At 57.2% G+C, this 9,678-nt stretch overlaps 1 pseudogene; it reads left to right on the top strand.

Annotated features, from left to right (window-relative positions):
* Nucleotides 1–1,165: 1,165 nt before the first annotated feature.
* Nucleotides 1,166–7,239, top strand: LOC109940347 (uncharacterized; annotated as a pseudogene).
* The last annotated feature ends 2,439 nt before the right edge of the window (nt 7,240–9,678 follow it).

Here is a 9,678-nt window from a genome sequence, read left to right as displayed (position 1 = left end):
ATGATCCCATGGAAAGGCGCAGCGCCCGCCCGGACCGAGGACAGATCGATACGCAGAAGCCCGAGGGTCTCGGCGTAGATGATGTTGAGGCTGCTGCCTCCGTCCATGAGGACCTTGGTGAGCCTGACGTCGCCGATGACGGGGTCGACGACGAGCGGGTATTTCCCCGGGCTCGGCACGTGGTCGGGGTGGTCGGCTTGGTCGAAGGTGATGGGCTTGTCGGACCAGTCTAGGTAGACTGGCGCTGCCACCTTCACCGAACAGACCTCCCGACGCTCTTGCTTGCGGTGCCGAGCCGAGGCGTTCGCCGCTTGCCCACCATAGATCATGAAGCAGTCGCGGACCTCGGGGAACTCTCCTGCCTGGTGATCTTCCTTCTTGTCGTCGTCGCGGGCCCTGCCACCCTCTGCGGGTGGCCCGGCCCTGTGGAAGTGGCGCCGAAGCATGACGCACTCCTCAAGGGTGTGCTTGACGGGCCCCTGGTGGTAGGGGCACGGCTCCTTGAGCATCTTGTCGAAGAGGTTGGCACCTCCGGGGGGTTTCCGAGGGTTCTTGTACTCGGTGGCGGCGACAAGGTCCGCGTTGGCGGCGTCGTGTTTCGCTTGCGACTTCTTCTTGCCCTTCTTCTTGGCGCCGCGCTGAGTTGACGCCTCGGGGGCATCTTCCGATGGGCGGCCCTGGGGCTGCTTGTCCTTCCGGAAGATAGCCTCGACCGCCTCCTGGCCAGAGGCGAACTTGGTGGCGATGTCCATTAGCTCGCTCGCCTGGGGGTCTTGCGACCAGCTTGCTCACCAGGTCGCGGCAGGTGGTGCCGGCGAGGAACGCGCCGATGACATCCGAGTCGGTGATGTTGGGCAGCTCGGTGCGCTGCTTCGAGAATCGCCGGATGTAGTCCCGGAGAGACTCTCCCGGTTGCTGTCGGCAGCTTCGGAGGTCCCAGGAATTCCCAGGGTGCACGTACGTGCCCTGGAAATTGCCGGCGAAAGCTTGGACCAGGTTGTCCCAGTCGGAGATCTGCCCCGGAGGCAGGTGCTCCAACCAGGCACGAGCGGTGTCGGAGAGGAACAGGGGGAGGTTGCGGATGATGAGGTTGTCATCGTTCGTTCCACCCAGTTGGCAGGCCAGACGGTAGTCCGCGAGCCACAGTTTCGGTCTCGTCTCCCCCGAGTACTTCATGATAGTAGTCGGGGGTCGGAACCGGGTCGGGAACGGCGCCCGTCGTATGGCCCGGCTGAAGGCCTGCGGACCGGGTGGTTCGGGCGAGGGACTCCGATCCTCCCCGCTGTCGTAGCGTCCCCCACGCTTGGGGTGGTAGCCTCGGCGCACCCTCTCGTCGGGGTGGGCCCGATGGCTGCGGTGATGGTGCTCGTTGCCGAGGCGTCCCGGGCCGCAGGCGCTGTGTTGCGCGTGCGCCCGGTGTAGACCGAGGCTTCCCGCATGAATCGGGAAGTCGCGACACGATGTTCTGAGGGGTGCCCCTGCCTCCGGGAGGCGGAGCTCTCGGCCCGCCGGATCGTGGTGCCTTCCAGGAGATTCTTGAGCTCTCCCTGGATTCGCCGCCCCTCGGTGGTTGATGGCTCTGGCATCGCACGAAGAAGCATTGCTGCTGCAGCCAGGTTCTGGCCGACCCCACTGGATGCGGGTGGTGGCCTGACCCTGACATCATCGGTGATGCGGTGCTGGAAGCCCTGGGGTAGATGACGCATTTCTCCGGCCGGAGGTTGGCCCGCCCATGCCTGCCCGACGTCCCGGCGGATTGGCTCAAGCGCTCCTGCTCCCTCGTCGAGCCTGGCCTGTACCCCGCGGATTTGCTCGAGCTGTGGGTCGTGACCCCCCTCCGGAACGGGGACCACAGCTAGCTCCCGTGGGATGTCAACGCGAGGCACCAGCCTAGGGAGATCACCGTCCTCCGGCATGCCGAGATGGTTGCCTTCGGAGGGACCCCCTAGATCGACGTGGAAACATTTGCGGCTTGGGCCGCAGTCCTCGTCGCCGAGGCTGCGGCTACCGTCGGAACAGTCGGAAAGGCAGTAGTCGCATGCGGTCATAAAGTCCCGCATGGCACTGAGGTTGCCAAGTCCAGAGAAATCCCAGCAGAAGTCGGGCACGTCGTCTTCCTCGGACCCAGAGGGCCCGTAGGTCGAGACATCCGTCAGCCGATCCCAGGGTGACCGCACACGATACCCCAGAGGGTTTGGACTCGCCTCTACGAGGGCGTCCGCCAAAGCGAGGTCGCTTGGCGGTTCGAGGCTGAATCTGAAAGGCGTGAGATGGGAATCGGTCGGTACCTCTTGGTCGACGGGCGGCGATGAAGTCACGTCGGGGACTGACCGCACCGTCGTCTCAGGTACGAGGGTGACGTCCAGCAAGCCTTTCGTGAGCGCGCTGGCATCGTCCGTTTGCCCGGAATCGGCGCGTTGCGGGGAGACAACGCTCGTCCTCGTCTCAAACGCGAGGTCGATGCTCGACGCGCCCCCCGTTAGGGCGCTGGCGCCGTCGACTCGCTCGACAGCCGACGAGGCGCTGCCTCCTGCTTGGCCTTGGTTGCCCCGCCTCCTCCTCCGTCGGCAGGGGAGAGGACGGGGTGAGCTCGAATGTTGTTCTTCCACCACGCGGGGAAGACGTCGTCGATTCCGCCGCCGGCGGGCGGGCTGTTGGCCGCCATTGTCGCTGTCGCACGGCGGTGGAAGGAGTATCATGTCGTAGCTGCCGTCGAGGGACACGAACTCAAGACTCCCGAAACGGAGCACCGTCCCGGGTTGGAGAGGTTGCTGGAGACTGCCCATCTGGAGCTTGACGGGAAGCTGTTCGTCAACACGCAGCAGACCCCTACCTGGCGCGCCAACTGTCGGCGTTTCGAGACCGGGGGGTCCCTAAGCCGACGAGTGAAATGTCGCCGCGTGCCCCAGCCCAGATGGGTCGGCGCGAGGCCGAGCGTGAAGGGGGGAAGTGAGGTGGCCGGAGATGGGCGAGAGAGAGGTAGAAATCCCGTGGCCTTCGTGTTCGGCCCGTGCCCAGGTCGGGTGCGCTTGCAGTAGGGGGTTACAAGCGTCCACACGGGAGAGGGAGCGAGCGGCCTTGCGCGAGCGCCTGTCTCGTCCTCGTCCCCGTGCGGCCAACCCTCTCTAAGAGGGCCCTGGTCCTTCCTTTTATAGGCGTAAGGAGAGGATCCAGGTGTACAATGGGGGTGTAGCAGAGTGCTACGTGTCTAGCGGAGGAGAGCTAGCGCCCTAAGTACACGCCATCGTGGCGGCCGGAGAGATTTTGGCGCCCGGTTTGTGTGATGTCGTGGCCGTCGGAGGAGCGCTGGAGCCTGGCGGAGGGACAGCTGTCGGGGCTGTCGAATCCTTGCTGACGTCCTCTTGCTTCCGTAAGGGGGCCGAGAGCCGCCATCGTCAGGGAGCGTGCGGGGCACCATCATTGCCCATCTGGCGGAGCGAGCCAGATGGGACGCCGGTCTTGTTCCCCGTAGCCTGAGTCAGCTTGGGGTAGGGTAATGATGGCGCCTCCTGTTGACGTGGCCGGCCCGCGCCCTAGGTTGGGCGAAGCGAAGGCTCCTCTGAGGTCGAGGTCGAGTCCGTCTTCCGTGGCCGAGGTCGAGTCCGAGCCCCTAGGTCGGGCGAGGCGGAGGCCGTTGGCTGAGGCCAGGGCGGAGTTCGAGTCCTGGGGTCGGGCGAAGCGGAGTTCGTCGTCTTCTGGGGCTGAGCCCAAGTCCGAGCCCTGGGTCGGGCGGAGCGAAATTCGTCGTCTTCTGGGGCTGAGCCCAAGTCCGAGCCCTGGGTCGGGCGGAACGGAGTTCGCCGTCTTCCGGGGCTTAGCCCGAGTCCGAGCCCTGGGTCGGGCGGAGCGGAGTTCGCCGTCTTCCGGGGCTTAGCCCGAGTCCGAGCCCTGGGTCGGGCGGAGCGGAGTTCGCCGTCTTCCGGGGCTTAGCCCGAGTCCGAGCCCTGGGTCGGGCGAAGCGGAGCTTCCTATGGTGCCTGCGGCCGGGCCTGACTGCCTGTCAGCCTCACTCTGTCAAGCGGCACCGCAGTCGGAGCGGCGCAGGCGGCGCTGTCTTTCTGTCAGACCGGTCAGTGGAGCGGCGAAGTGACGGCGGTCACTTCGGTTCTGTCGGCTGAGGGGCGCGCGTCAGGATAAAGGTGTCAGGTCACCTTTGCATTAAATGCTCCTGCGATTTGGTCGGTCGGTGCGGCGATTCGGTCAGGGTTGCTTCTTGGCGAAGACAGGGCCTCGGGCGAGCCGGAAATATGTTCGCCGCTGGAGGGGGGCCTCGGGCGAGGCGGAGATCCCCCGGGGTCGGATGCCCTTGTCCGAGGCTAGGCTCGGGCGAGGCGTGATCGAGTCCCTCGAATGGACTGATCCCTGACTTGATCGCACCCATCAGGCCTTTGCAGCTTTATGCTGATGGGGTTACCAGCTGAGAATTAGGAGCCTTGAGGGTACCCCTAATTATGGTCGCCGACAAATATATTACAAGTTATAATTTAATTTACTCATAATGTAGAATGATGATTTTATATTTAAAATTTATATAATGTTAATTCACCAAATAATGCAACGATAAGTATCATAATATGGCTCGCGAGCCGAGCCGGCTCGCGAGCCAAGGTCGAGCCGAGCCGAGCCTCTTTCGTCAGCTCATGAAATGGACGAGTCGAGTCGAGCCGAGCTCGTTAAGGCACCGAACCGCATCGAGCCGAGCCGGCTCGGCTCGTTTCCAGCCCTACATGCGGGAGTATTCTTAAGATGGCATTCTGCATGGAGATGACCTATGGGCTCGCAGGCTAGCATCAGTAGGTATCTGCTTGTTTTTGAGTTGTCAGGGGTAATCTTTTTATGTAGCTCTGATGATTAACAGATAAAGGACGTGTGGCTGAATGTTTTGTTCTAGTTTGTACCTTATAGAACAGTTGTGATCGATCCTTGTCGGCTGTTGCTTAGGTAAAGTCGGGGTCAAGATTATAGCTAGACTAGAACTAGAATCCAATGCCACAAACGCTGCAGCCAGAAGGATATAAACTGTGAGAGGCGGACGGGCCGAAATTACACACGTTGTATTTTTACTACTCCCGCATTGGGCCTACGACAATAGGCCTAGTTATGTCACGGTGAAAGTGGATTGTCAAGCCAGAGAGAGCCTTTTGGGCCTAAAACCGGCCTACACAAAGCCTAGGCGGACAAGATGCGCCGTGCCAGCGAGAAATTTCCAGCCGCGAACAAAGTAGTTCGAAAAAAAGCTGACAACTACAGTCCCTTCGCTTTAACAGCTGCGTCAATCAGTGGTGTGCTTCAAAGCTGAAATCATCAAAAAAAAAAGGCAACAAATGAATAGGAACTAACACGCTGAGGCTGAGCAAATGGAGAAATGAATAAAGGGATTCCTTTTTTAGCCCGTGAATTAAATAAAAAAATATAAACTAAACAACAGCAGCACGACGATGATGGATGACGACGATGACGATGAACGGGGAAATCAGGCTTTCGATTTCCGGTTTTTTTAAGAAGAAACAAGGAGGGGGAATCAATCATTTACAAGACGAGGTCAGCTGCCATCAACACCCCCCATTAGTCCCATACACAGTGCAGGTTTCTGAACCGTGCAAGTGGTAAGTCCAAGAAGTACACAAATCAGCAAGAGCAAGTGGTAGGAATACTTGGGTTATCTGAACATTTCGTACATCATCAGCTCAGCTAACTTCCTGCCACCCAAAAGTTTCAAGAGACCCACCGAAGCGATTATTCCCAGACGCAAGCTTGTCCGACGCAGCCACCGGCCTCCATGCATGCATAAGCATAACTGATCGAGTGGATGAAGGAAACCGGTCAACATCATGACAGCCATTCTGAAAAATTGTGTAATGTTCACTGGTTCTCGCTTATTTGCTCAATCAGTCCTCGCTTATTTCCGTAGTAGGAACTTGCTCTAATTATGTAGACCCTGAGCTTTGTTTGCTCAATCAGCTGGAAGACCACCAGGCAATCTCCATCCAGCAGGGTGATCATCTCGTCACGCTTGGGGCAGGTACTTCCGGCAGAAATGAGTCGATCGGAAATATACTCATTCCTTGTATGCCACTGGCCCCACATGTCATAGACACCAAAAAATATACCTATATGCCACTCAGTGGCACACAAGGGATGAGTATAAAATCTGATGGCATGCCAGGAATTTTCTCAACTAAAAGCCCGCGGTGACATGGGACTGGCCGACTGGGTCGTGGGCTTGATGAAGATGGGGAAGCTGGAGTCCAGCTCTTGCTCCAGATCCTCCGCCTTAGAGATGGCGTAGGTAGCTCCTCGCCTCGTCGGTCGCGTACACCCGGTTGGCCAGATCCCTTAGAGGCGGCGGCCTCTCTGATGGCAGCATGCAGAGAGGTGGTGGAGCTGCAGCTCCTCCAGCTTCCGTTTGTTCGCCTCCACCTGCTGCTCCTCAGCTCGTACGGCGTCGCTTGCGCCATCTCTCTTCTATCTCCCGTCTCCCTTCTGTTCCCCACTTCGATTTCTCTGTGGGTGGTTTTCGAAGGCGAACGGAATGGAGGAGCAGAGGAGGAGAGGAGAGGAGAGGAGGAGGAGGAGGAGGAGGCGGCGGCGGCGAAATAATAATAATTCTTTCGATTTCCTTTTCCAGCGTCGTCTCGAAATTCTTTTTTTCGAGGGCCAGATGGAATTTGTGGCCCAGTAATAAGCAGGTAGGACCAAAGTACAAGGCGTGGTCAGGTCGACGGACGCACACGGCAGGCATGTGCCGGCCGGACCAAATGATTCGGTGTACCTCTGCACGCTGCCGGCCGGTAGGCGAGAGCGAGCTCCAGAGCCCCCTCATCGTCAGTCATCACCGGCGACCGCGACATGCCATCATTTATGCTTCTGCAATGCACCCTCAGATCCCCAACACCATTCTCGATTCAGCAACCACAGGCCCAATGCTGCCTAAGGGCTAAGGCTACCCCATCCGGATGAACTGATGGAGATGGTCTTGTTTTGGATAGTTCGTTCCTCCAAAGATCTTTTAATTTTGGGGGCATATTAACGTAAAAAAAATGTCTTTGGCTCCCGGCACTAGAATGGTGATCGTGTGCGCTGTGCGCACAGTAAATAGTATCTTCAGAGGTTATAGATTTCGGTGGCAGCTAACGTGATGGGAAAAAAACACAGATCCTTGGCGTGTTGTCCGTGGCGAATACTGCGAGGCCCGCGCTATATATAATACCTAGCTGACAAGACAGAGAGGAGCGGAGTTGTTTGAACCAGAAATGAGCAAGCGGACGGTCCGGCCCTGAGGCCGGACGGTCCGCGCCTGTGGGCCGTACGGTCCGCGCATGCGCAGAACAGATTAGGGTTCCGAGTTTTGTGCTACGGTTGTTAGTTATATTCGCGGGATGAGCTCGGAATCAGTTGTGTAAAGGGTCTAGCCCCCCTCCTCTATAAATAGAGAGGTCTACGGCCGATTTGTAATCATCAATCGAATCAATACAACTTCTATTTCACATTTTATCCTAGGAGTAGTTCTAGTCTAGTTTAGGTTTAGCTATCCAATCCCCAAATTCTTCGGCTCTCTTCGGCTCTACGCCGATTAGAGGAGTCTAGGTCGGCCGGCCCGAGCCTAGACACCACCTAGGATCTCTCCTCCCCGACGGGGTCCCTCCCGGGAGCAAGATCCAGGCGCCGTCGGCGACTTCCGCCGCCTCTGCGTACGCGCGGACCGTCCGGCCCCCAGGGCGCGGACCGTCCGGCCGTCAGGCAGAGAAGCCCTAGCCGCGCACCAGGCCGCGGACCGTCCAACCCTAGGCCGCGGACAGTCCGCCCCTGCGCAGAGAGTACCACCGCGCCTCGCACCAGGCCGCGGACCGTCCGGCCCTGCGCGCGGACCGTCCGGCCCCGCGCGCGGACCGTCCGCCCCTGTGCAGAGGGCACCACCACGGTTCTTGTTGAGTGTTTGACGCTCCGGAAAGGCGTCAACATACTTTTTGGCGACTCCGTTGGGGAAGTACATATCTAAGCTCATCAAATCGGCCCTCAATGGCCGGTTCAAGGGATAGCTCTGATATTTCTCCAAGCAACATCATAGAGCTGACTTGGGAAACCTTGCCGGCTGACGAGCAGCTCCAGTTCGAGGAGCACAAGGAGCGGATGATCCAGGAGGCGAAAGCAAAGTTCTTGGCCAACTTCAAAGTGGACAGGAACAACAAGGTCGTCCGACATCGGGCGACGGATCCGGCTTCGCTCCAACCCACGCCAGATATCCCCAATGTAAGTAATACCAACGATCTGCAATCTCTTAGAAATTATGTAGAAGATCAGCGTGAACAAATGCAGAACATCATAGGGGGGTATGCAAAGCGATCTTAAGAGACTAGTACGTGCATTTGATAAATCTAGTATCACAAATTTTCCTTCGCACGAGGTTGAGTTAGGAGGTAACACGCGTAACACATCGGCTACAGGTTGTCACGACCAGTCACAACCCCTTTATGGGATGTCGATGGACACATACCCTGAGCAACCGCAAATCGGCAGCAAATCAGCCGATCTGCACATGCCCGGACCGTCCGCACGTGAGCGCGGACCGTCCGGACCAACAACAGTCGGGCCGATTTTTAATGAGTTACCTAGATATGCGCCCGAACCACCACACACGACACATAATCTAAACTACCCAGTCGGACCGTCCGCGTACAACAACAGACGGTCCGCACATAATCACGGACGGTCCGAGCCAATGTCTGGACAGTCCGCACATGACCTTTTTGAGGAGGATTGTTACCGGAATCCTCACCCGTCCCACCAGCACTTCCCATCGCACTATACAATGCATCAACCCATTAATTCAAGATCCAGAGCCCAGGAAAGCTTTCCGGCCCCACCCAGGAGGCCGGAAAGAAATGATCAAACCTATGACCCACATAGGGCAAATGAAAATGCACCACGTAACTCAAACCAATGGGGGGAAAGACAACATGCTAATATCCAGCCAACCCCACCTATGTTTGACCAGAGAGCCGGTGGTCTCGCACCGGCTGCCATTGATATAGTAAGGGAAGAAATAGCCGGGGCGTTCTGAGATAAGCTCGGAGTAAGCATGGTTCCTGGGGGGCAATCATATCGGAAACCTTATGACAGTCGATTTGATCACCACCCATACCCAAAGGGAACCAGGATACCCGAATTCGCAAAATTTTCGGGTGATCAAGGGAAAAACACACGCGAACATATAGGCCAGTTCTTAGCACAATTGGGAGAATTGGCCGACACAGAGGCATTTCGCGTACGTTTATTTTCATTATCGCTAACAGGAACCGCGTTTGCATGGTATGCCACTTTACCTCCTAATTCCATTTCATCATGGGGGGATCTAGAACAAAAATTTCATGATCATTTTTTCTCCGGTGACTATGAGTTGGATTTGGTAGATTTAGTGTCGTTGCGATAGACAAAAGATGAATCGGTTAATGATTACATCCGGAGATTCCGAGATACAAGAAACCGATGCTTTCAAATTCATTTAGCAGAGAAACAACTAGTAGGATTAGCCTTTAATGGTCTGCGATATTATTTAAAAGAAAGATTAGAAGGCATCCAATTTTTTACACTAGCATAGTTACACCAGAGAGCTTTGGCTTGCGAAAGCCAGAGCAAAGAAACTGCTAAAACAATGCGTCACAACGTACACATAGTAGA

Source organism: Zea mays, chromosome 6 (genome assembly GCF_902167145.1).
Source record: "Zea mays cultivar B73 chromosome 6, Zm-B73-REFERENCE-NAM-5.0, whole genome shotgun sequence".
Classification (NCBI taxonomy): Eukaryota; Viridiplantae; Streptophyta; class Magnoliopsida; order Poales; family Poaceae; genus Zea; species Zea mays.
The sequence above is the reverse complement of the archived record's forward strand: the minus strand, read 5'-3'. Positions and strand labels throughout refer to the sequence as shown.